Genomic DNA, 26,733 nt, shown 5'->3' on the forward strand with positions numbered 1-26,733 from the left:
ATGACCTTTTGTTTTTGTAACAAGACTGCTGACTGTGTCAGGATACCAAGGCTTGACATAAAATGGTGTATCTCCTATATGTTTTAATGCTGTGGGACAAAAGTGTTTAAAGACTTTGAGTACTTGAGAATGTTCAAAGGAAGAAAGGTATGGAGAGGAGGAGGAAGGAGCCTCCTACAGTTTCTTCTTTGCCAATACCTCAAAGTTAGAGGGGAGAAGTGGGAACTGATGCCCAAGATTCCACTTAATGATTAATCATTTTATGATTAATCAATATTGTGGAAACACAAGTATTCAGTCTATGTTATAAGAAAAAATAAACTTTAAAAACTATTTTAAATGCATTATATTCATTGTTTTAGTAAATAATGCACAAGCAATTTCTTGCATAAAATTACAAATAATCCCCCCTCTGCCATATTACACGTCAGAACTAAAACCCAAATGTAGGGGATATTGTTGCACATGTAGTTCATATCAACCAGAGGCGAATTCTTCCTGAGTGTGTCATCCTGTGGACTCTTTCAGAAAGGCAAGTGCTGAATTCAGATATAATCAGCCAGCAATCAGGCATGGTCTATAAAACTTTATGTCAGCATTCATAAAGATTAGGGAGTGTGAAATAGTATTTTTCTTTTGATGATACTTATTAAAAGTGAACAGAGTACATAAGAGAGTAGTTACCAGGAGGTTCATTTGACAGTGATTGGCCCTACACTGTGAGTCACAATGAGAGTGATGTCTCAGCAGAGCCCAACTCAGTCACAGAAAATGAATGCTGATTCTTTAACAAGATTTCTTGATCCAAGCATTCCATAACAATTCTAATAAAATAAAAATATCTCAACCTAAAATATATAACTATTTAACAAATTTCTATTTGAGAATTCTAACTTTAAAATTGTTGAATAATTAAAAACAAAATAAGAGATGCATCCACATAAATGAATAAATTACCCCCTATACAATAGACTAGACAACAAATTAAAAAGAAGTTAAAAACTTTGAAGAGTTGAAGCAACACTGAATTAAAAAAAAAGTTATACTGAACATTATATAAATATGTTCACAGAAATGGATAATACAATGATTAATAAAAAGGCAAGATAAACATGAGAAATAATTAACAGGGAAGAAATCTAAGCAATTCATATCCCAAGAAAAGTCTTCAGCCTCTCATTAATGAAAGTGAAAATCAACCACAACCACCATCTTTTACCCATTTAAATTAATGGAGACTTTTTAAAAATATAGCATTTAGAGGTTAAAAGGGAGGATGGGTAGAAGAAAGGATCAAGGAGGAATAAAGGATGTTGGGAAAGTAAGTACACATACACACACACACAGAGAGCTGATAGATGGGTACACCAAAAAAAGTGAGATGTTTAGATCAAAATATAATTTATGAATTTGTTAATGCTTTCCCCTCACTTAGTTTACTTTGCTCTCCTTAAGCATAAACATAGCCATAAGCCTAAGATGCATACACAAATAGAGATGAGGAAAATGACTGGCTGGTTTTCATTCTGTTCATTCACTCAATGAGTAAATAGATACAGAATCTGTACTAGGTGCCAGGATCAATGAGAGAAGACTAGAACATATGCTCCAGACCTCTGAGGAACTGGTAAGGTATTTTGTTTCTGAAGGAAAATACCACAAATCATATTCTGTTTCTTCATTAGAAGAGGAGCAAAAGCTATATACATGTGTGTCAGGTGCAAGGGATAACACTTAAAATAGATAAAGGTACAGCATTTGCTATGGTAATACAGGCAATCTGATCAAATTGGGGTGAGATATATATATTGGTACAAGCTTTATATAAGGTATTTTATATCAAGGAGGACACTTTTTTTGCTATTTTGAACCTGCAATCTTATTCCCAGCCTGCACAGTGTGACTTCAATGAGAGTAGATATCCTTCCTAGGAGAACACAATCAAATAAATGTGTGGGAGGCCCTGGATTCTGTCTTAATAGTTGTAATATCTTGACTTCTTAGAACATTTCACACACATACACGACCTACACTTCTCAGACCTTCATCTCTATTCCTTTTTTTTTAAGATTTATTTATTTATTTATACAAGCACTGGGTACAGTCAGAAGCGTGGGAGGGTGAGAGAATTCACAAGAGCCAGAGCAGGGGTGGGGGTGGGCAGAACAGGCTGAAGGACCAAGGTACACTGCTGAGGGAAGCAGCGGGCCACAGGAGAGGTCTGAGTGCCATGTGGGACCCTTACCCAGTGGCCGGGGATCGAACCGGCGCTGCAGAGGCTGCGGGCAGCTTCACAGCCCAGCGTTCAACCACTGCGCCACCCGGGAGACCCTATTATTCTTTTTTTTTTTCTTTTTTTAAGAAGGGAGATTTTTTTTTAATTCATTTATATATTTTTCATAGTTGTTCATTTTTGTACTAGAAATAATTTTGATTTCACAACTGAGGAATAATCCCCATAAAATTATCACCACCAAGACTCCTATGAAACATCACCATAAGCTCTTGTGTTTTTCTCTTCCCTGTCTTGATTCCTCTTTCTCTCTCTCCCCTGCTGAATGTCTCTGATATATAGTTTGCCTGCTAATTTTGTCTTTTTTGATAGCAGGGATTATCTGCAGAAAATAAGTTAGCAAGAAAAAGAAAAATAGTGGATGGTCTCACTTATAGAAGGAATATAGGGGAGCCAAACAAGGGATCCTATTCTTTAAAAAAAAATTATTTATGCATACAAGAGCTGGGGTATAGACCAAGGTTGTCAGGGGTAAAAGAATTCACCATTGACAAAGTGGGGAGCAGAACAAGCAGATCTACTGAAACACACTGCTGAGGGGAGCAGTGGGAGAGACAGGAGAGGTCTGCTGCACCATGTGGGTAGCTCCCTGGCCAGGGAATTAAACTTGTGCTTCACTGGCTGTGGATAGCTTTATAGTGCTGCATCTTAACCACTTGCACCACCAGGGAGGCCGCTTCAGCTCCTATTCTATCATGTGTGATTGGACCATGGTCTCTCTAAATCATCTCCAGTAATAACTACATCATACAACTTATTGAACCATTTTCATGTAAAGAGAAAAGCAACACACCTGTCCTTAATATGCTGAGAAGAACCAAGCTACCTAAAGTTGCCATTGATCATGATGGAGAGCTTCACACTCTTCCATACTGGGGGAGAAGGAAAAGAAACATATGAATGAGTATATTCAAGAAATGCAAAGCTTGAATAAAATAGAAATAAATAAGTAGACAAAATGTAATTTCTGCAAATTAGCTAATTTTCTATATAGAAACTGTGTGAAACCCAAAAAAGCACTTTTTAAAATTGATAAGAATTCATTTAGATAGATAATTGCACAATTAATAAAAAAATAGTATAATCCCATATCCCAAGAAAGAACTGTTATAAAATATATAAAAGAGACACTTTTATTCTGGTTGGGTGAATTTCAGTTTCACTTAATGAGTAAAGCGGGTTATAGTGTTCTTAACCTCAATCTTGTGCCCCATGGTTTCATCATGGTCTTCCAGAGATAGGAATAAGGAGAAAAAGGGATAGGTAAATTCAAAGTAAAGAAGAAACTGCAATTAGGAAGACTTTTCAGCTGAACATTATGGATTTAGAATCATGGAGTCAATCAGAAGCTGTTCTGAACTTTGTTCATTAATAGTGAATCTTTTCTGTCTTTACATTGCATGAAAATGGACATATCTATGGAAATAAAGACACATGATTAATATGAAAAACATGAAAAAGGGAACATAAATGAGAAATTGCAGTGATATGTGGTCTTTCTGAAACTGTCTACAATAATTATGTTACATAAAAATTAAAGGGATATGTTTACCTTGACAACAGTTTATCCAGTCTTAGAATATGCACAAAAACATGAAGACTTAACAAATGCTGACATAACGAATACAGGAGTATAGAGAGTTTCTGGAATTGAAAGAGTAAAAAGATGCTTCTAAGTGGAAACAAACCCTATGACAGAATAGATTTATTAAAATTAATTATTTCAATTTATTTTTCTGAAGAGAAACAGAACAAAAGCATAGAAAAAACAAAAGACAAGGGCAGGATTTTGGCTACAGTCAAGTCAAAAAATTAGCAAATTCTTTCCCCAAATTCTACTATACAACTAGGCAAAATTAACAAATACAATCACTTTGGAATTCTGGAAATTGACCAAAGGTGTATAACAATCTGAGAAATACTTATAGTTGACAAAGTTCACTTAAGAAAAAAAGAGTGGTGATTACAGGGATCTAATAGACATTTACAGGGCACTATACCACCCAAAATTAGAATACATGTTTTGCTTAAGAGCACATAGGGGGCCTCCCCGGTGACGCAGCGGTTGAGCACTGGGTTGCAAAGCTGCCCGCGGCCTCTGTAGCGCCGGTTCGATCCCCGGCTGCTCCCCAGCCACCAGAGGAGGGTCCCACATGGCGCGCAGACCTCTCCTGCCGCCCGCTGCTCCCCTCAGCAGTGTACTTCGGTCCTTCTGCCTGCTCTGCTCCCTGCTCTGGCTCTGGTGAATTCTCTCACCCTCCCGTGCTTCTGACTGTACCCAGTGCATGTATAAACAAAAACAAAAAACAAAACAAATAAATAAATAATAAAAAAACATGCCTCTATTTAAAAAAAAAAAAAAAGAGCACATAGGACAGTCTCCATAATAGACCATATAATGTATATCATATATATATATAAACAAATTCACAAAGATTGCAATCATATAAGTATCAAACTAGAAATTATCGAAGTATTGAAAGCAGAGAAATCATTTAATACATGAAAACTGAAAAATAGGCTACAGAAAAATCTACTGGATTAGTGAGAAATTCAAAGAAGAAATATAAGTGTGTGTATATATATATATATATATATATATATATATAGCACCTTGGTTAATATGGCACCCTGCTTAAAGACCTTTTATCTTGCTGCAATTGTCTGTTTTTTTCTATGACTAGGAGTCTTGTTATTTGTGACAGCACCTGTGAAATGTATGCCAAATTTATTAGCTCACAGGTAAGAATCCAGGGGCCTCCCTAGTGGCTCAAGGGGTTAGGATGAAACCCATGAAGCTACTGCAGCACAAGTTCAATCCCCAGACAGGGAGCAATACACATGGCACAACAGTCCTCTCCTGTCTTGCCTACTGCTCCCCTCAACAGTGTATTTGTGTCATCTGCCTGTTCTGCTCCCCACTCTGTCTCTGGTGAATCCTCTCATCCCCACACCTCTGGCCTGTACCCTAGGTCTTGTATGTATAAAAAATAAATCTTAAAAAAAAATACAAGAATGCATAAAGTTCTTGACACTTAGACTATACTTAAATATAAAACAAAAACATGTCTAAACTTTAAAACAGGAACTCCATTCTATCTCAAATGTTAATATACCAAATCACATCACTCACTCTTCACAAATAAGTTCTATGAAATCTAAGATGTGCATTGCTGTATAATCTAGTATGAAGTTGCATAAAGTCAAAACAAGTCAATGATTTAGAAATCAAAGTATACCATTAATTTTGTGAAGAAGGAAATATGAAACCAAACTCAAAAACCTAGTAAGTTTTCATTTCAGTTAGTGGTACGTTAAGGGAGAAGAGGTCTTGGACATAAAGGAGCTGAGAAATGGATTCAGGAAGACTTGAGGAGGGAGTCTAGTCTCACCCTAAACAGTAACAATAGATGAGTCAAGGGTATGTTCAGGGACAGAGCTTTGGGTTCAGATTTTAGCTCCATCACCCACTGGCTGTGTGGACTTGTATAAATTACTCAGTCTCTGTTTCAATGTCCTAATGTACCGATAGAGATTAATAATTACTAATATTGTGGTGCTGCTGTAGAAATGAAGGATCAACAAAAGAAGGATCACATGGGTAGTTCTGTTTCTGGCCCTTGATGTTCCACAAATCTTTGCTTCTAAGCCTTGCTCAAGGAGTGACTCTCAAGGGGGCATAGCTCACCTGTGAGAAGTTATCATGGCAGCACAGCCTCCCTGAAAACTCCTTCATTATTGTTTTCCACAGGTATCGCTTAGAGCAGGGATCCATCCCAGAACTGGGTTCATCCTGAGGGGAAAAAAAAAAAAAAAAAAAAAAACAGGAGATGAATGAACTACTTGGGAACACAGGCCCTGCCGTGGAGGCCAGGCCTGACCAAAAAGCCGCTGGTCTGACTCTAGCAGGCAGGTCTCTCTACTGCCATGAACTATGCTCAGAAAGTTGGGGTACATTGTCATGTCAGGCCATTTCCCCTTGGTGATCCAGTCAGGTAGACCGATCTTGATCATGGTCAATTTTCATAAAATTTCAGAATGATATACTGTAGAAAGACAAAGACAACAGGAAAAAAAAAAAAAACACTTCATTTATTTACCAACATCAAGTAAAGTGAAATTTCTTGAAACCTGAAGTTTTGTTCCTTAATAAACACTGGAGTACTTATCTGAAGTACTTTTGAGAGAAATGTTTCTAGATTGTATGCTGCATTTCTGTGGATTTTTGTTTTTGCGTTTGTAGTTAAGGAGCACAAACACATTTCTTTTAAAGAACTTAGGGTCATCAACTTTCCTGAAGAAAGAAACAGGAGGGAGATAGGTTAAAGGAAAAAAAAAAATGGCACGACAAAGGGGAAAAAAATGCCTGTTTTTCTGCAAACCAACTGATATATGTGTATAGTTATAAACATAAGTAGAAGATGCATTCTTTGCAAGAGTGTTGATTAGGGGATTCTACATTTCACTGATCACTGTCAGCTGCAAAATCCTTTTGTCTTTACTCTGAGGAAAGTCTTAAAGGCCCTTCCATGCATGTGGAGACTCATCATCACTGCAGTCACTAAAACTTATGTGGCCACATGTGTGATGTGAATTATCTCTTTGACTGCTTTTAATGGCAGTTGACTTAAGTCCTAACCTGGACCACTATTCCAGAGTCCTGAGTAGCAAAAGGGGGCCAAGAGCAGGCTTATGAAAGGAGGTGAGGGCAGATGTGAGCAAGGGACATGATCCAGCGCAGAGGCCCTCTCCCAACAGGAGATGTGCCAGCTTAGGCTGAGCACAGGGGAATTCTGCGGAAGGTAAGGAGTAGTCATGTTTTCTGAACTCTTCACTGCAGGCCCACCTCCTCTTAGAAGAAAAACAGAACTTGCAAACTACAGAATTGTGATTGACTTTTTATTGCCAAAATCCAGAGTATATATTTAAGCAATCATCTCTGTTTCTGGGGATTGTGAAAAAAGAAAAAAAAAAGGCAAAGTTAAAAGAAGTTAAAGGAAATTCAGCTCAAATTCTAGAAGACAATTGAATGTAGGTATTTTGAATCCCCTTTGGTTCCCCCCACCCACCACAAGTTGCTGTTTAAATGAACAAGAAAAAAAATATATCATTTTGTCTCCCACATTTATTGGTGTCCCTCAGATTTTCTAATAGCATGAAGTGTGAAAATGACTTTTAGTTATTGTTCTTGTAATGTCAAACAACTGGGTCTATTTCTTGACTTTCACTACCTCCAATTAAATCTCTCATGTAGCCAAAATGGACTAACTGCAATTTCCAAATAGATTGCAGACAACCTGGCTTCATAACCATTGCATAAACTCTGCTCGTTCCCTGACTACCCTCCTTCCTACCACATCCAACCTGCACCTAGAAACCATTCTCAGGATTCACCATGAAAAGTGGCCTTACTGCTATAACGTTCATATTCCCTGCAGATAGAAAAAAAAAATCATATTCCCTGCATATTCCTTTTTCGTAGAAGAACTAGGGCATAGGCCAGAAGTGTGGGGGTGAAAGATTTCACCAGAGACAAACTGGGGAGCACAAATGGCAGATCTACTGAAATGCACTGCTGAGGGGAGCAGTGGGCAAGATAGGAGAGGTCTACTGTGCCATGTGGGTCAGCTCTCTGGCCAGGAATGGAACTCAGGCTGTAGTAGTGATAGTACTGAGATTTAACCCCTTGGCCACGAGGTGTGACCAGAAAAATCACTTTTAAAAATGATTTACTAGGGCCTCCTTGGTGGTGCAAGGGGTTAAGACTCAAACTATGAAGCTGTCCACAGCCACTGCAGTACAAGTTTGATCCCCAGCCCGCCAGGGAGCAACTCACATGGCAGAGCAGATGTCTCCTGACTCGCCTGCTGCTCCCCTGAGCAGTGTTCAACCTGCCTGTTCTGTTCCCTACTCTGTCCCTGGTGAATCCTCTCACCCCCAACACCTCTGGCCTGTGCCCCCATTCTTGCATGCATAAATAAACAAATCTTTAAAAAACAATTTACTAGATGAAAAAAAAAAACATACATCAGTTTTCAAATTACAGATGAATCCTGACATTCTTTTAAATATAATTTTACATGCTAAAATAGATTTGCATTTTCAATAAAGTTACATCTATCATTTTTTTTCCTATAATATCCCAAAGATATTTTATATTATGTCTGGGAAATGTTATCTTAGAACAAAAGAGTTTGTTAGTTTGAGGACCAACATCCAAATTTTGAATTCTCTCCCTCCAGAAAATCTGATAGTTTCAAACATCTTATTTGAAGGCACCAGCATATCTTTGATATTTCCACTTCTTACCAACAAAAGAAGGTCAGGCTTCCCCAGTAGGCCAGGGCAGTGGAGAGCTTCTGCTTGGTTCCCCCGCTGTAGGCGGCCACCAGTTTGTCGACATGGGCTTCCAGGTGTAAGCACCTCATGAGGTCCCCAGCAACCTAAAGGAGAAGCAGCCTCCATAAAAGCCCCCACATTTATTGAGGGGAACCCAGATAACTGGGCCTAAACACAGAATCTCACCCAGTGGGTCTCATCATTCTCACATGTATACATACCTGTATGGTTCAGGAAACACCTCCCCTGGTGACACAGTGATAACAGAATGAGCTGATTTCACACCTTGGGTTATCAAAGTGATATTCACAGTACACTAGTACTCTGTAATTGAGGCTCAGTTGAGCAGAGTGGGTGAGAAATACAGTCAAAGCTGGGCCCAGATGAATGACTGCAGCATAGTTGAGTAAAAGGTGAGTTAAAAAGAAGACTGAGATAAGGAAGTGAAAATCAAAATCAACAAACAACTATGAACCAGAGACACTCTATGGGTGGTGGGGGGCGGGGAGGGGAGGGATTGGGGTCAAAATAAGGGGATTGCAATTGTATGGGGAATATAAAAATAAAATTTATTAAAAAAAAAGAAGACTGAGAATAGAACCGAATGACAATAAAATTGAGGTAAACAGAAGGAACCTCAAGGGAACAGAGAATTATAGGGAGAGTTTTGAATATCCCCATAAATAAGAATGGCCCCTTTCCATTTATAGACTACTCACTCCAGAGTCAGATTTATAAAGTAACCAAGGTGGAGAGTAGAGGAGTGTTTCATATTTGTCACTGCTGGGGAACATTTCATCAAGTCCCAAGGATGGTGACTGTACATCCCAAACAGGACACCCCCAGTCAGGGAAAGTCTGATCCCCCAAGTCCATAGTTTATGTTCCGAGCTTCTCCCCTATCTTCTATCTTGCAACCTGCCAACTTGTCACATATCATCAAAGGCCCAGCTCATTTGCTTTCTCTCCTCAGTAGAAGCAAATGTCCCTTCTTCAAGGTATGATGTGTATCCCCATGGTAATTTGCATGTACTACATTCTCTGTTTCCATTTCTTTCCCTCGTGCAGGGATGTTGCACTCTATAGGACTATGAAAAATGGCAAATAATTGCATACCCATCTTAAATCACTAAATAAAACACAGCTTTAAACTAATGTATATACTTTTTTGGATAAATGCATAAAAGTCGGGATATTAATAGCAACAATAGTAACACTGGTGATAGTGAAATATTAAGAATCAGTGCAATATTAGGATAATGTGTATGCTTCCCAGTAAAATTTTTCAACATAAATTGTTCCATCATTTTTGTGCATTAAATTAGCATGGAAAGAGTGAAGGATCTCAAGGATTTATTAAGTAGTTAAGAAACTGCAGATTTCAAGACTCAAAAGGATCCATGAGGAGTCTTGAATCTCCTATATCTACCCAATGAGCATTACTTTGAGAGTCAGTAGTTTGTTATTACTGGAAAGAGTAATATAATTTCTCCCAGAAGACCATCATTTCCCATGACTCCATTCAATCAATTTATTTCATTATTATGAACAGAATTAAATCAAATTGAAATAAATAAAAACTATTAAAAATTATTGACTCAAAACAATCAACAAAAATCTTAACACTAGTTTGTGGATGAAGAAAATAACAGCTGGCAGGGCAAGAATTAGAGCCATCAACCATCACCATTGTTTTCCCCAGAGAAGATCTTCCAGAAGTATAAAACTGATCTGGGGTGAACATTTACATAAGAGATAAAAGAAGTGGAGCTCCCTAGAAGGAGAGGAACTGTTTATGTGAAAGAGAAGGAACTAAGAAATAAGCATACACTGTTAGGAAATATTTACTTTCTAGAAGATGAGGGCTAATAGTTGTAGGGTCAGCAAAATGACACCTTGAGAAAAAGACTTTTACATTATTTTTAGATCTGCAAGACATACCAAAAAAGACTGAAAATGTAATAATCAGAAAGATATTTTTATTTCATTCCATTCAGTTTACTCACAGACTAGCAATAAGTAATTGGCAAACTGATAAACTAGTGAAGCAAAAAAAGAAAAAAGAAATAAAGATATTCAGAGAACTTCTGAATGAATAAGTCAAATTCTGCTATTGCTTATTTTTATGAGACTAGAATGTCAGTTTGCAGAAATTCACACAAGTTTAGGAGTTGCAGCCTGCAAATCTTGGATTGGTCAACAATAGGGAAGAGTCCAAAGTACAGATAAAACTAATTTGATCTAATGCTTTCTGAATGTCATGTTTTATAAAAATTATGGAAAATGGTCTAATGAGAAGTATTTTTGTTGCACTCATTATTTTTCCATGTCAAAATAATAGCACATGTAATCTCTGCATTTGTGGTTGACAAAATACTGTGAAAACTGCAAAATGTCATAAGTTAATGGAATGTCTCTCTGCTATTAGACATTTTTCTCCTATAAAATTCTAAAAATTGCATTGTACTTAAGGCAAAAGCTTGGGATTCACTCATCTTTATAGCTTCAGTGACTAATCATGTTTGACACATAGTATAGTGTCTGTAATTATCATTTGAACCAAAATAAATTGCCCAGACATACACACATACATCCATGTGATTCCAAAGGCAAATGCTTTTCACTAGCATATATGATGGAGACATAATGTTCTATGAGATTAAAGATCAAAAAGAAGAGTAAAGTAAGAAAAAGGGATGAGGAATTTAGGATAGAAGTACTTTTCTTCTGAACATCACTCTATTTCCTCCTGGCTCTCATTCTTCCTGCCTTATAACTTCTGGCTCCTTCTAGCAAAACTAACTGTAAAGAGAAAAATATTCTGGATAAAAGTCAAAACTTAAAAGAAGAAAGCAAGTACCAAAACATGGTATGGGCATTCCCTGATAAGTATTTGCAAACATTAACAAAATTAGATGGCTAAGGGCCCTACCTTTTCTGTTCTAGAGAAAACCTAAATACAGAACACCCTCCTCCTGTCTCCATTAGCAGTATTGTTTGGTTTAAATATGGTTTAGCTCACAGGTTTCTCTAGCATCCCAATCATCTGGTCCCTGCCTGCTGAATCATCTCATTACTAATTGATACATTTTTTATACCAGGTTGATTGACTTCAGGCTCACAGATGAACAATGTACAAAACAGTGCTGTATGGACAATGAGGGGAAATTGAAACTGATTACATCAACCTGCCAAGTCTAAATTCAAGCTGAATGAAGAAGACTTTTTTTCTCCTCATGTAGTTAAAACTTGGAGGGTGGGGCCATGAGGTTACATCCCCATACACACAGGTGAGTGGCTGGCTGAGATGTAAGTGAGCCAGGCCCCTTGTGTTCTGGTCTAGCACAGTGCAGGGCATGGGTTCAGCAGGAGAGGGAGCAGAGGCAGGAAAGGTTCTGTGAGGCTGCCAGGAAGGCCATACTGAAGCACAAAGGATGTCCCTCTACAATCACAGAGGAATTGACTGTGACTACCTGTGCCGTGATGAAAACAGATGGCAGCCAGGAGAAGCAAATGAGACTAACAGGTATACCAAAGGGAAATTATTACCACATCTATACGTTTTGAAGGACTGGGAGTGAGGAGCACACCTTGGGCTTGATTCCAGCTTCAGGAAGGGAAACAAAAGGAGCTCCTTGTCGGAAGAGTCACACAGTGGCACCATGAATTTCCACTTCTCCTGACATCCAGTGGTACACAAAATACAAAGGGCTTTTCATGCCCTTTGGATTTCCCTTAAGGATTTCCTCCTGAAGCTTGTGCTGACCTCAATACACTAAACATCAGTGTAGGGTAAGGTAAAAAATCAGGCTTTTCTGCCCTCCTGCCATCAGGATGGATGAGGGAACCCTGTGATCCTGAATGCATGCCTGATGGCGGGCACCTGAAGTGGGTACACCTGTGCTAAGACTGTGCTTTTTTTAAATTTTTATTTATTTATTTTTTAATATAATAAATTTTATTTTTATATTCCCCATACAATTGCAACCCCCCCCCATTTTGACCCCAATCCCTCCCCTCCTGCTCCCCACCACCCAAAAAGTGTCTCTGGTTCATAGTTTTTTGTTGATTTTGATTTTCACTTTCTTATTGTTATTCATTTTCCTGGTCTCTTATTTAAGTTTTCTAGATTCCTGCTATGAGTGAGACCATCCGGTATTTTTCTTTTTCTTTCTGGTTTATTTCGCTGAGCATGATCCCTTCCAGTGCCATCCATGTTGCTGCAAATTGCATGTGTTTATCTTTTTTGAATGCTGACTAATATTCCATGGTGTATATGTACCACATCTTCTTGATCCAGTCATCTATTTTTGGGCATCTGGGCTGTTTTCACAGCTTAGCTATTGTAAACAGTGCTGCTATAAACATAGGGGTGCCGGTGTTCTTTGGAATTGATGTTTCTGTGTCCTCTGGGTAAATACCTAGGAGTGGAATTGCTGGATCATATGGAAGCTCTATGTTCAGTAGGTCCAGAAATCTCCACACAGCTCTCCATAGTGGCTGGACCAGTTTGCACTCCCACCAGCAGTGCAGGAGAGTTCCTTTTTCTCCACACCCTCGCCAACATTTGTTGTTGCTAGTTTTTTTACTATGTGCCATTCTCACTGGTGTAAGATGGTATCTCATGGTAGTTTTGATTTGCATTTCCCTGATTACAAGTGATGTTGAACTTTTTTTCAAATGCCTGTTGGCCATTTGCATTTCCTCTTCAGAGAAGTTTCTTTTTAGCTCTTCTGCCCATTTTTTGACTGGATTATTTTCTTTGTTGTTGTTGAGTCTCATCAGCTCTTTGCAGATTTTTGTGATCAGTCCTTTATCATTAGTGTTGGGTGCAAAAATGTTCTCCCAGTTGGTGGGGTTTCTCTTTGTTTTTGTTGTTGCTTTTTAAGGGCGGTGTCACGGGGATGCCAGTAGAAGTCGAAAGAGAAGAAGCCCGAAGCAGAAGCAGAGAATGCCAGAGAGCCCAGATAGAGTGAAGATTTGCTGGGGACTGGGAGGACTGCCAGCCTCCCAGCCCCCCAGCACCCCTGCCTGCCACGTACCCGCCGAACCCCAATAAAAACCTGCAAAACCACGGAGGACTCTGCCTCCTTTACCCGGTCTGCATGGGATCGGGAAACCTGCGCCGTGTCTATTCCTGCCCCTTACAATTGGTGTAAGTCAGCAAGATGATCCATGCAGACGGGTATGGAGCCCTCCAAAGACCTGGAGGGGCTAAGTAGTAAAAGACTGCCTGTGATGATGCTGGAGGCATCATGGCGACCCAGGAGATGAACGAGGTCCAGGATCTACAGGACAAGACCATGCCTGGAGGAGGAGACGCCCGAGAGGACCAGCCAATGACCCCTGAGGCAGCAGAATCGTCAGGGAGGAGAGGACCACAATTTGGAGCTCGCTAGTGCTGATTCAGGGCGAGGCCAACAGCCTTTGACTGATGGACATGGACTGATGAATTTGGACTGATAATCCCGCCAGAAGGCAGAGGACCTTGGCAGGTTATGTTTTTTCGGGAATCTGGGGGTGGCCAGTAGGCCTTGGTGGCCAAAAGCAGCCTGTGTATGCCCAGCAGACAGTCAAAGGAGAAAAGCCAACTGAGAAGGCAAAAGCTGGTGCTGATGCTAAGTTTGGGAAGCCCTGAGCGGCTGTTAAGCAACCTGAGTATGCTGAAGACCTGTGAGTCTCATAAAATCACCTGTGGGTGATGCCCTGCTCTTTGTCGAGTAAGGGTGAGGAGCTGAGGAACCCGTCCTTGGGGGACGGGTGGGGAATGTGGCTTGGGATGGAGCCCAAGCCGAAGAGGGGACCCGAAAGAGGCCGCATGTAGAGTTTGGATCCCGACTCATGTGCTTGTGCAGTGGGTTGGCCTGAGTGCAGGGGTCTGCGAGTTGCATCGGTGGCTATGAAGGCCGAGTGTTGGAGCGACTGCAGACAGAAACCCTGAGGGTTGGCGATTACCCCCAACAGAATGGAATCGCCAATCCCAGAGTGAGTGCATCCTGGGGGTGGATGCTGTGTGTGGCTTATAGCCGAGACTACAGCCAGAGAAGGCCAGGAAGCCTGACAGCGCCTGGTGTGTTATAGTAGATGCCGTGAATGATTCCCCTCCCTCGAATGAGCAGTGCCTTCGGCAGCAGATTTGGTGGCTCATCTGCTGGTACCAATAATTGTCTTCTGCACTAGGTTGGTGCCCTGCCTGGACTTATTTGTGTTCTGTTGTATTTTGTTATATTGCGATGTATTTGCTTTTGTGGGCCATGGCTGCAGTGTTTGTGTTTGCTAAGAAACAAAGTTGTGTATGTGTGGATGATATGGCAGAAAACCCTGAGGGGGCGGCTTGTAGGGTAAGGTAAAAAAATCAGGCTTTTCTGCCCTCCCGCCATCAGGATGGATGAGGGAACCCTGTGATCCTTGAATGTATGCCTGATGCCAGCCACCTGAAGTGGGTACACCTGTGCTAAGACAGTGCTTTTTAAGGGCGCTGTCACGGGGATGCCAGTAGAAGCCGAAAGAGAAGAAGCCCGAAGCAGAAGCAGAGAACGCCAGAGAGTCCAGAGAGAGTGAAGATTTGCTGGGGGCTGGGAGGACAGCCAGCCTCCCAGCCCCCCAGTACCCGTGCCTGCCACGTATCCGCTGAACCCCAATAAAAACCTGCAAAACCACCGAGGACTCTGCCTCCTTTACCCGGTCTGCATGGGATCAGGAAACCTGTACCATGTCTATTCCTGCCCATACAATCAGGCAAGAGTTTTTTTTTTAAGATACATTTATTTATGCATACAAGAACTGGGGTAGAAGCCACAGGTGCAGGGAATGAGAGGACTCACCAGAGACAGAGTGGGGAACAGAACAGGCAAACTAATGAAGTACACTGCTGAGGGAAGCAGCTGGTGAGTCAGGAGAGGTCTGCTGTGCCATGTGGGTATCTCCCTGGCTGGCCGGGGATCTAACTCATGACGCAGAGGCTGTGGATAGCTTCACAGTGCTGTGCTTACCCCTTTGTGCCATCAGGGAGGCCCAGGCAACGGTCCTAATCAAGAAGTCCTATTTCAGATAAAGGCTCATGTAGGGTAAAGAAAATGTCAGGCTTTTCCACCCTCCTGCTATCAGGATAGATGATGGATCCTTGAAGTCCTGAATGCATGCCTGATGGCAGGCACCTGGAATGGGGTGTGGGCCTAGGTAGATGGGATTCACCTGGGCTAAGACTGGGCTTTTAAGGGCAGCGTCACGGGGATGCCAGCAGCAGCAGCAGAAGCCGAAAGAGAAGCCAGCCGAGAGAGAAGCAGCAGCTGAGAGAAGGCCAGAGAGCCCAGATAGAGTGAAGACTTGCTGGGGGCTGGGAGTACTGCCAACCTCCGGTCCCCCAGCACCCTTACCTGCTGTGTACCGGGTAAATCCCAATAAAAAGACCTGCAAAAAGCCACTAAGGACTCTGACTCCTCCTTGTCCCAACCTGCGGGATTCGGAGGCACGAAAAGAGAAGGGCTGAGGATTGAAATGAGGGGCTTGACAAATTGACGCTAGTGTTTGCTTCTTTATTTTTCCTTTTTCCTTTTCCTACTTTTACATGTTTTTTCCTTTCCCTGTCCTACTACCTTCCCTGGCCTTCTCTATGCTCCTCTCTCAGTACGTTTCTCAGTATCCTCTCTCAAAGTCTCTACACAGTATCCTTTCCACAGTCTCCTTCTTGAGGTCTCCTCGCCTCATCCTCTACGCAGTCTCTCTCCTTATCCTCTACGCAGTCTCTCTCCTTATCCTCTATGCAGTCTCTCCAGTCTCTCCCGTGGTTCCCTTGTTCTCCTCTCTCGCTCCTCTCCTCCTACCTCTCAGTCCCACGTGATTTTCCGGAAGCGCAGTGGTTTCTCCGAAGGCGAAACAGAAACCGAAACCTAACTTGCGAGCATGCGCAACACGGCGCATGCTCCATGCGGCTCCGGACATTTGCGAGCATGCGCAACACAGCGCATGCTCCATGCGGCTCTGGATATCTCCCCCTTTTTTCTTTTAAATGAGATACCTGGCCTGTCTTAGGTTGGCATATCCCGTAACCAGCCTTACCCGTCTTTGCTAATCCGGCGCACTTGGTCTGGACCGCTGTCTTAGGTTGGTCTGGACGGGCTACTCTCTTACTCGTCTTTGGCTCACAGGTTCTCTAGGGCTAAGTTGACCCATCCGGATGCCACTGGAGAGTCCTGGTCAAGTACCATGGCACCAAGTACTTGCCTGACCACAATAGCATGTTTTTTGTTTCGCTTCCATAGTCGATGGAGAAACCATATGCCGAATGCACAAACAGCAACTCTGGGAGGAGTCCTCTAAACCAGGCAATGAGACCCTTACTCGAAACAGGGTAACCCGAGTGTTGTTAACAGTTATGAGCTGTCTCGCCAATTGAGAGGTCAGGTTCAGGAGCTGGTGGTTCTAAGGTCCTCTGATTACACTATTTAACCTATTTTCTTCCATAAACATATTTTTCACCATAATAGGAATTACACAAATAAAACTGTACAAAAAGTTACAATGCATGTGAGTGGTTAACAAAAGTGTGTCTCTCTCTTCTTACATAAGCTAACTGCTGACTAAGCATAAAAAGTCCATTCTGCAAATGTCCATTCATATATTACTGTGTTGACAACGCAGAAGCAACACCAGCAGCTAAATTGTCCATAGTGTCCGTATTTACAGCAGCTTAAGTGACAGCAACGGCGGCAGCAGCCGCAGCCGCGGCCTCTGCTATTGAAATGGCAACAATAGCTGCAGTGATGCTAAAATCACATCTCCTCCCAGGTAGAACAGGGGAAAGGTGTGCAGAAACATCCACGGGCATGACTAAAATAGAAGGTAGACAATGATCATTGCTCTCTCCGCACTCCGGGCCCAGGAGGCAGAGAGGGGGCAAGTCTCCGCTGAACAGCTCAACCCAGTGGCATCTCCTGCATTATTGGGGAGGACAAAAAAGAAAGGAGGGGACAGACAGACAGCAGCAGACAAACTCTATAATCTATTATTCTGAATACTAACAAATTATTCAATGGTAGAACTAATGTTTACAGAATAAATGCCATTAAATAATTTCACCTCACCCTGGCCCAACGGGGCACTATCCAATGGCTTGGAAGCCAGACCAATAGTAAGATTAGTGGCAAATACTTGCGGAAAAGTGGAATCATGATGATCAATGAGGAGCAAAAACGGCAGCTGATGCTCAATCGCCCATCGTACTAACATCTGGGACGCTTGTGTCATCAATGTTAGCAGGGTCAGGTATATTGACAAACCGAACCAATCGAGCAGGAACCCATCGGGGTGCTTCTGCATCCTGTGGGAAAAGACAAATGCTGCCTGGCAGCTGTATTAATACTGGCGCGGGTGGTTGCCACTCATTATTAACTGGGTCCTTCCATCTCGCTTGCAGCATCGTGTCCTGCCGAGGGTCTGGCGACCAGTGCCGATCAGCAGCTGACCGCCCCTGGGTATCTAGGGTCAAAAAATTAAGGGTAAAGAGAGCTGTAGTCAAAAGGTCCCTGGGGGAGTGTTCTCGGAGGTGGCACAGGAGGTGGCTCCCCAGGTGTTTTCCATCTCCTTTTATGCTTCCTTGGCTTATAACAACTGAGACCTTTCTCATCCTGTTCCTCCTCTCCTCCCGACTCATGGGTAGAATAATCTAGGGGATGGGCTGTTGGTATTTTTTGAGTAGAGGAAGGGGGACTTACCGATGTAGAACTCTTAATGGAACTTCTATCTTCTTCCTCTGTTTGTCTCACTGTCCTGATGGCCTCAGTGGCTAACTGAACGGCAGCAGTGCCACCGGCATTAAGAGCATCCCCCACCACTCTCCAGACTGTCAAAGTAGTGCCAGGAAGAGACTCAAGGCCATATAATTGCTGATACAAGACAATATCTCCTTTCACCTTATTCCAATTGTCACTATCGACCTGATCCTGCTTCAGAAACCATTTACTAGTAATACTAAGGGTCTCTACAAATCCTTTAAGAATTTTTCTGACAGGAACCCCAAACTCTTTTAGAAGAGCTTCCAGGGAAATAACTAACTGCCCCTTGGACATTGAATTGCCCATGATCCCAGCTACCTTACCTTACTTTACTTGCCGGCTCACCACAGCTGGTCCTTCAGCGGTTCCTTCGTTCTTTTTCATGCCCCACGTTGGGCGCCACCTGTCCCGACCCGCGGGATTCGGAGGCACGAAAAGAGAAGGGCTGAGGATTGAAATGAGGGGCTTGACAAATTGACGCTAGTGTTTGCTTCTTTATTTTTCCTTTTTCCTTTTCCTACTTTTACATGTTTTTACCTTTCCCTGTCCTACTACCTTCCCTGGCCTTCTCTGTGCTCCTCTCTCAGTACGTTTCTCAGTATCCTCTCTCAAAGTCTCTACACAGTATCCTTTCCACAGTCTCCTTCTTGAGGTCTCCTCGCCTCATCCTCTACGCAGTCTCTCTCCTTCTCCTCTATGCAGTCTCTCTCCTTCTCCTCTACGCAGTCTCTCTCCTTATCCTCTATGCAGTCTCTCCAGTTTCTCCCGTGGTTCCCTTCTTCTCCTCTCTCGCTCCTCTCCTCCTACCTCTCAGTCCCACGTGATTTTCCGGAAGCGCAGTGGTTTCTCCGAAGGCGAAACAGAAACTGAAACCTAACTTGCGAGCATGCGCAACACGGCGCATGCTCCATGCGGCTCTGGACATTTGCGAGCATGCGCAACACGGCGCATGCTCCATGCGGCTCCGGACACTCCTTTACCCAGTCTGCATGGAATCAGAAAACCTGCATTGTGCCCATTCCTGCCCTTACAGCTGGTTTGCCTGCTTTCAAAACAAACCCTAGCCATATCCTTGCCATGTGCCTTGGGTTGGTTTACTCTCTTAACTGTCTCATCTTCCCCATCTCTTAAATGTGGAATAAGGATCTTCTTCACCACATAAAGTTGCAATAAAGTACTCAGAATAGTGCGTGGCCAAGAATAATAGCTAAAATTGTTTGCTATTTTGTAATAATCCTTACTGGTCACTTTGTGATAAACATGTTAGACAAGTTATGTGTGTTTTATATTTCTAAAATATATAGGAGATGGAAATTTACCTTCTGGGAAGATATAGGAAAATGTGCTTACATGTTAGAGCCCTTTGAGCAAGTAGCATTCCTGCCTGGGAAAAAAAAATCAAGCTGTATGAAAGAAATCAAGCCAGTTCCTTATTGGCAAACATTACATAACATTTCTCAGTGAGGGTGCTCAGAAAAACAAGCCCAGAAGACAGCTGAATATCAAAAGACTATTACCCTGGATGCAGAGAAGAACAAAGCTTTACTAGATTGATAAGAACTTGTTCAAAGGACATATCTCCTTCATTATAACAAAGGGGCCAACTGTGGCATTTGCCAAGCATCCACCTCTATAATTAAAAACTACCCAGAGGGGCCTCCCCGGTGGCACAGCGGTTGAGTGCTGGGTTGCAAAGCTGCCCACAGCCTCTGCAGTGCCAGTTTGATCCCCAGCTGCTCCCCAGCCACCAGCGGAGGGTCCCACATGGTGCGCAGACCTCTCCTGCCGCCCGCTGCTCCCCTCAGCAGTGTACTTCGGTCCTTCTGCCTGCTCTGCTCCCCTCTCTGGCTCTGGTGAATTCTCTCACCCTCCCGTGCTTCTGACTGTACCCAGTGCTTGTATAAATAAATAAATCTTAAAAAAAAAAAACAAGAAAAGAACTAACCAGAAGCTGACACTGACTATACCTTTCAGAGACCTAGACAATGATTAGTCCTAGGTTTTAATAGCTGTTTGACTGCAATAAGCCAGCTGACAGTTATCTTTGCTTTAAGTTGAGAGGTAGGTAAATGGTTAATGGACCAGGGCCCCTCCAAGGATGTGAGATAATGTCCTAATTTCATTTAAAGTTATAGAGCACAAATAAAAAAAAAAAAGGTGGAAGCATGACACAAACACACATAACACATAGAATGAATTTACAATGCTCAATGAAGGCAACACTATTAGTTTTGCCTCCTGTGAAACCTCAGACATGTCATCTTGTTCAGAATCTTACTGAAAAGGACCACATCATTAACTTATTTCTGCTTCTTGTTAAGAATCCAGAAGTGATAGAAGTACCCACAGATTCTCTACCAAACGGATAGGAAAAGGTAAAACTGCTTTGAAGCTCCTGCCATTGTGTCGGTTTCCTACCTCAGGTACATCCTCTGAGCTTCGGTCAGGGATGTCTGTACCATGTTATTGAGTTGTGCTTGTAAAAGGGACAATGACACCCACCTATTGCTTCCTAGAGTGTACCTACCCAGCCTGGTCAGAGACGGAGAATGATTGGGCAGGGGGTGGGGGTGTGTGAGGTCTGCAGCTTCTTCCATTCCTCCGTCCTCCTGAGCCCAAGCAGGAAGGAACACAAATTGGCAATTGTCAGCCCACTCACCAGAAAGTCATCATTTCCAACAACCTGAAAAAGTCCATATCCTCAAAGTCTTTCTATGTAGGCCCAGGGGATACAAAGTCTAGGAGGTTTTATTATTGATAACAAAGTTCAGAAAATGTGAAATTTTCTGGGAGAGGGAGACAAAGAGATATAATGTTGAAAAGAATCATTTACCTTAACTTTTCCACATGAGTTCCTCAAGTAGACCTATTTTTAATGCAAAATATAAATGCAAAGTAAACACTTTTCCTGTGTTTCTTTCAAAATATTCAAACTGGAAGCATCTTTCAAATGTGTTTATTGGATACTGTGATTCCTTCCAAGGGATGAGAGTGCTGAATTGGGATGTGAGATGTTGGCCCAGTGTCACACAGTGGCCACTTTTTCTGGGAAACCCAAGGCCTTACCTCAGGGATGCAGAAATTTGGAATGCCACACAAGTTACAGTAATATTGCAGGTGTTCCCAGCCAGTCAGGAGCTCATCCAGGGCATCCTGCTGAGGACAGTAGCCAATGTGAACTCCTGCCCTGCTCACCAAAGAGGGATCTACATCCTCTCTGTGAAGACAGGAAGCAGCAATTCAAGTTCCCAAACAGCAATCAGCTCTTAAACTGACCTCTCGACAGTTCATTGCAGTCTGTTTAATAAAATTAATTAGCTGAGCATAAATGGGTTCAATGAATAAAAAGAGTTACCCATGTGTCTAGAAAACAGGTTTGGCTGTGAAGCAGGGACCATGGGTGTTTTGGATGTTAAAGGGAAAAAAAAAAAAACATACAAAGCATGGAGCTTTGTATTTGGCATATCGTTTGTATTTGGCATAAGGTGTGCTCAGTAAGTGAATATTATAACTATTAGGTTTCCCTATGAAAACAATTTGTATGCTATATTTTAAGAAATCAATTACTAAACTATCATTTAATACCAGATTTTAAATATTTTATTATACAGATGTATATAATATCTCAATGTATATATAGAAAAATAGATAATATGGAAAATCCATAGTACCAGCCCTCAGTGTTACCTATCATTAAAATTAGAGTGTCATTCCTTCAAGTGCATCTATGCTACATTGGTGTATGGTGAGGATTATATATTGCATCTACTTAAATAGCTAATATAGGTTAAGGGACTCAAAAGTACAAACTTAGAGTTATAAAATAAATAAATCCACAAGAAAAGATGTGCAGCAGGTTGACTGTAGTTAATATTGTATTGTGTACTTGAAAGTTGCTAAGGGAGTCAATTTTAAAGTTCTCAATTCAAGAAAGAAATTATGTGTGATAACTATATTTCTTTTGATCAGTTCCCAAGGTTTACAAATAGTGAAACATTTTGTATACCTGAAGCTAATACGTTAAGTCAATTATACCACAATAAGAAAAGAACTCTTGATTTATTTCTAAATTTAGCATTATAAATACAAATTATGGAAAATTTAAAATGACTCAAAAGTGACCACATTACCATTTTGATTTTTTTCTATGTATTTTAAATAAAATTGATTTTTTTAAAGATAATTGAGAGCACTTTGGGGTGGAAACATCATATTTTCTAAATGGAAAATAATATTTATAAAAAAACTTGGTGGGCCTCTCTGGTGGTGCAAGGGGTTAATATGCAACCTATGAAGCTATCTGCAGCCACTGCAGCATGAGTTTGATTCCCAGCCAGGGAGCTACCCACATGGTGCAGCAGACCTCTCCTGTCTCACCTGTTGCTCCCCTCAGCAGTGTATTTCAGTCAATATGCCTGTTATATTCCCCACTCTGTCTCTGATGAATCACACATCTAGCCCGTACCCTGGTTCTTGTATGCATAAATAAATAAATCTTTAAAAAAAAAAGAGTTTGTGAGAATTCATGATTATTACAAAGGTTATAGGCATCGCCTTTAAAATAGAAAACCACACAGTGAGTCTAGTCATTCAATGATTATTAATATTTCATTTTTCGAAAACTGACATGCAAAAAATGAAACTAACATGCATATGTTAACAAACTATGGAGGAAAAAATTGACTTTGTGCTCAACTTTTGAGTACCCCATTTTATTATTCTTTTCTAAATCATATTCTCACAATTTTTTTTTCAAATTTAGTATAGCAAAAATTTTATTTTAGCCTGATTTTTCTACTTTATAGAAAATATGTTTGGTTCAATCACTCCTAGGAATTTTCCTTAACATTGTATTTGAAGAACTTTTACAAGCTTTTATAAGTTTAGGTCTTTTTCAAAGACTTTACTTGGAATATTAGAATTTTATGAATTGTTTCAATGTGTAATATTAGTCTCTGTTTTGAACCACTGCCTCTGGGACAGTGTGTCACTCAGTAATTTTTTCTCACTTTTTTTTTTCTTTTTTTTTTAAGATTTATTTATTTATTTTATACAAGAACCTGGGTACAGGCCAGATGCGCGGGAGGGTGAGAGGATTCACCAGAGCAAGGCAGGGAACAGAACAGGCATACTGATGAAATACACTGCTGAGGGTAGAGGCGGGTGCGACAGGAGAGGTCAGCCTCTCCATATGGGACCCTCGCCGGCTGGCCGGGATTAAACCGGTGCTGCAGTCAGCTTCACAGCGCAGTCCTCAACCAACTGAGCCACCAGGGGAGGCCCTCAACTCCTTTTCACATACACATAATATTAAATAATACTACATTTTAAGTTGTAAAATTCAGTGACACTAACTACTTTCTCAATGTTGCACAACCATTATCGCAGTCCAGATCTAGAACACTTTCAGGATCCTCCAAGGAAACCCCATGCACTTTTATAATTCATTCCTCATTCCCCCATTCCTCAGGTCCCACTAATGTCTCAATGGATTGATCATTCTGGACAGTTCATGTGAATCAAGTCATACAATATGTAACCTCTTGACTGGCTTCTTTCACTTAGAGTGTTTTCACAGTATATTCAGTTTATAAGGTAAGTTGGTACGTGATTCTAATTCATGTTTTAAAGGTTTATTTATTTATGCATACAAGAACTGTGGTACAGGCCAGAGGTGTAGGGGTGAGAGGAATCACCAGAGACAGAATGGGGAGCAGACCAGGCAGATCGATTGAAATACACTGCTGAGGGGAGCAGCGGGCGAGATTTTTTTGGAGAATTGTTCCCTTTCCATTTCATGTCACACTATATTGCTGACAATTTTCTTTGCTCTAAAATCTGCTTTGTGTGAAATTTTCTTTGCTCTAAAGTCTGCTCTGTCTGAAATTAATGTGCTTTCTTTTAATTAATCAGTCTGGTATATATTCCCTGCCCTTTCACTTTTAATCTATCTGAGACTTTAAAGTGGGATTCCACAGACAACATATAGTAGGATCTTACTTTTTCATCCACAACTGCAGTTCTGTCCTTTAATTGGAACATTTACACCATACACTGAAAGTGACTATTGATGCATTTGGATTATACTGATCATATTTATAAAAATTTTCTATTCATTGCTCTTGTTTTGCCCTCTTTTCCATCTTCTACATTTTTCCTTCCTTCTCATGTTTTTGTTGAAGATTTTATATGATTTTATCATTTTATCTCACTTCTTATTGCATTCTTATTGTTCTTTTTCTTTTTTTTTTTAAACATTCATTTATTTATTAATACAAGCCCTGGGTACAGTCAGAAGCGTGGGAGGGTGAGAGAATTCACCAGAGCCAAAGTGGGGAACAGAACAGGCAGACTGACGAAGTACACTGCTGAGGGGAGCAGTGGGCAGCAGGAGAGGTCTGCGCACCATGTGGGACTCTCCCCCGCCGCCGAGCATCTAACTGGTGCTGCAGAGGCTGCAGGAAGCTTTGCAGCCCAGCGCTCAAGCACTGCGCCACCAGGGGAGGCCCTGTTCTTTTTCTTAAAAGCAATAGTGGTTGTTCTAGAATTCCTAATATGCATACACAACCATTCCAAGTTCATAGTCAAATAAAATAGACTGGAGGAACCTTTAACAGAGTTCTTCCACTGCCTGCTTGCTGGTTCTTATAACAAGCTGTCCTACTTTCACTCAGTAATGAGTTATAAAAGATAATGCAATGTTGCTATTATTATATCAAAAATTAAATATGAAATCAACACAATAATAAGTAAAAAGGGTTTATTTTATATTAATTTCCTTCTCTAGTGTTTTATTTTACTATATATAATACATATGTATTTGTACATATATAATTTCCTTTCTGAAGAACTTTAAACATTTCTTCTAAGGTAGGTCAGGAGAGGTCTGTCCCGCCATGTGGGTATCTCCATGGCTGGCGGGGATTGAACTAGCACTGCAGAGGCTGCGGACAGCTTCACAGCACTGCACTCAACCGCCTGCACCACCAGGGAGGCCCTGCATTTTGGTTTTAAAGTTTCTTTTAACCCTTCTTCAAGTTTACTGATTCTTTCCTCACCTATACATAGTAAACTGATGAGTTCAATCAATGGCATTCTTTACTACTATCACAATGCTGTTTTTTTTTTTTATTAACAATTTTATTCTTATAATTTCCATCTCTCTGGACACATTACCCACTTACTTTTGCATAGTATTTACTCTTCTTATTATAGTTTCCATGTACTTTTTCCATGTCTATTTTTCCAGTTCTTCATATAGAATCATAGTTATCTTAAACTCTCAAGCTGATACTTATAAAAATTCTGTCATACCTGAAACTGGTTTCATCTCAATAGATTATGCTTTGTCTGTTATCAACAGTTACAATCTTTTGTTCAAAGTTGGACATAATGTCTCAAAGAAATTTAAGTACATACATATCCCATCAGAGTGAAGTTTTATGTTTATCTGACTAGGAGTTAGATTGTATTTAATGCTTTCTAGATGTGGTTTCAGAGGCTATATTACCTTGCATTAAAAATTTGATATAACTTTTTAAAGATTTATTTATTTATGCATACAAGAGCTGGGGTACAGGCCAGACATGCGGGGGGGTGAGAGGATTCACCAGAGACAGAGTGGGAAACAGAACAGGCAGACTGACTGAAATACACAGCTGAGGGGAGCAGCGGGTGAGACAGGAAAGGTCTGCTGAACCATGCGGGTTGCTCCCTGGCCGGCCTGAGATCAAACTCATGCTGCAGAGGCTGTGGATTGCTTCATAGTGCGGTGTTTAACCCCCTGTGCCACCAGGGAGGCTCAATGTTCTTATATAATTTTTAATGTTTTAAAAGTTTTATGAAGGTTCTACATGAACGAATTTCTGTGGTCTTTTAACAACTTTGTCAGATAATTCTTTGAAAATTTAAATAGGAAATACATATTTATTATTCACAACCACTTAAATATATGAAATATATTTTTTTATTTTTTTTAATAGAGGCATGTTTTATTTATTTATTTGTTTGTTTGTTTTGTTTTTACATGCACTGGGTACAGTCAGAAGCGCGGAAGGGTGAGAGAATTCACCAGAGCCAGAGCCGGGAGCAGAACAGGCAGAAGGACTGAAGTACACTGCTGAGGGGAGCAGCAAGAGGCAGGAGAGGTCTGTGCGCCATGTGGGACCATCCTCCGGTGGCCGGGGAGCAGCCGGGGATCGAACCGGTGGTGCAGAGGCCGTGGGCAGATTCGCAACCCAGCGCTCAACAGCTGCACCACCGGGGAGGCCCTGAAATATATTTTTAAATACCCTTCTGTTTGCTCTATGGGTCTGTTCTTTTTTAACTG

The sequence above is a fragment of the Talpa europaea genome (genome assembly GCF_964194135.1).
Source record: "Talpa europaea genome assembly, chromosome: 11".
NCBI classification, from domain to species: domain Eukaryota; kingdom Metazoa; phylum Chordata; class Mammalia; order Eulipotyphla; family Talpidae; genus Talpa; species Talpa europaea.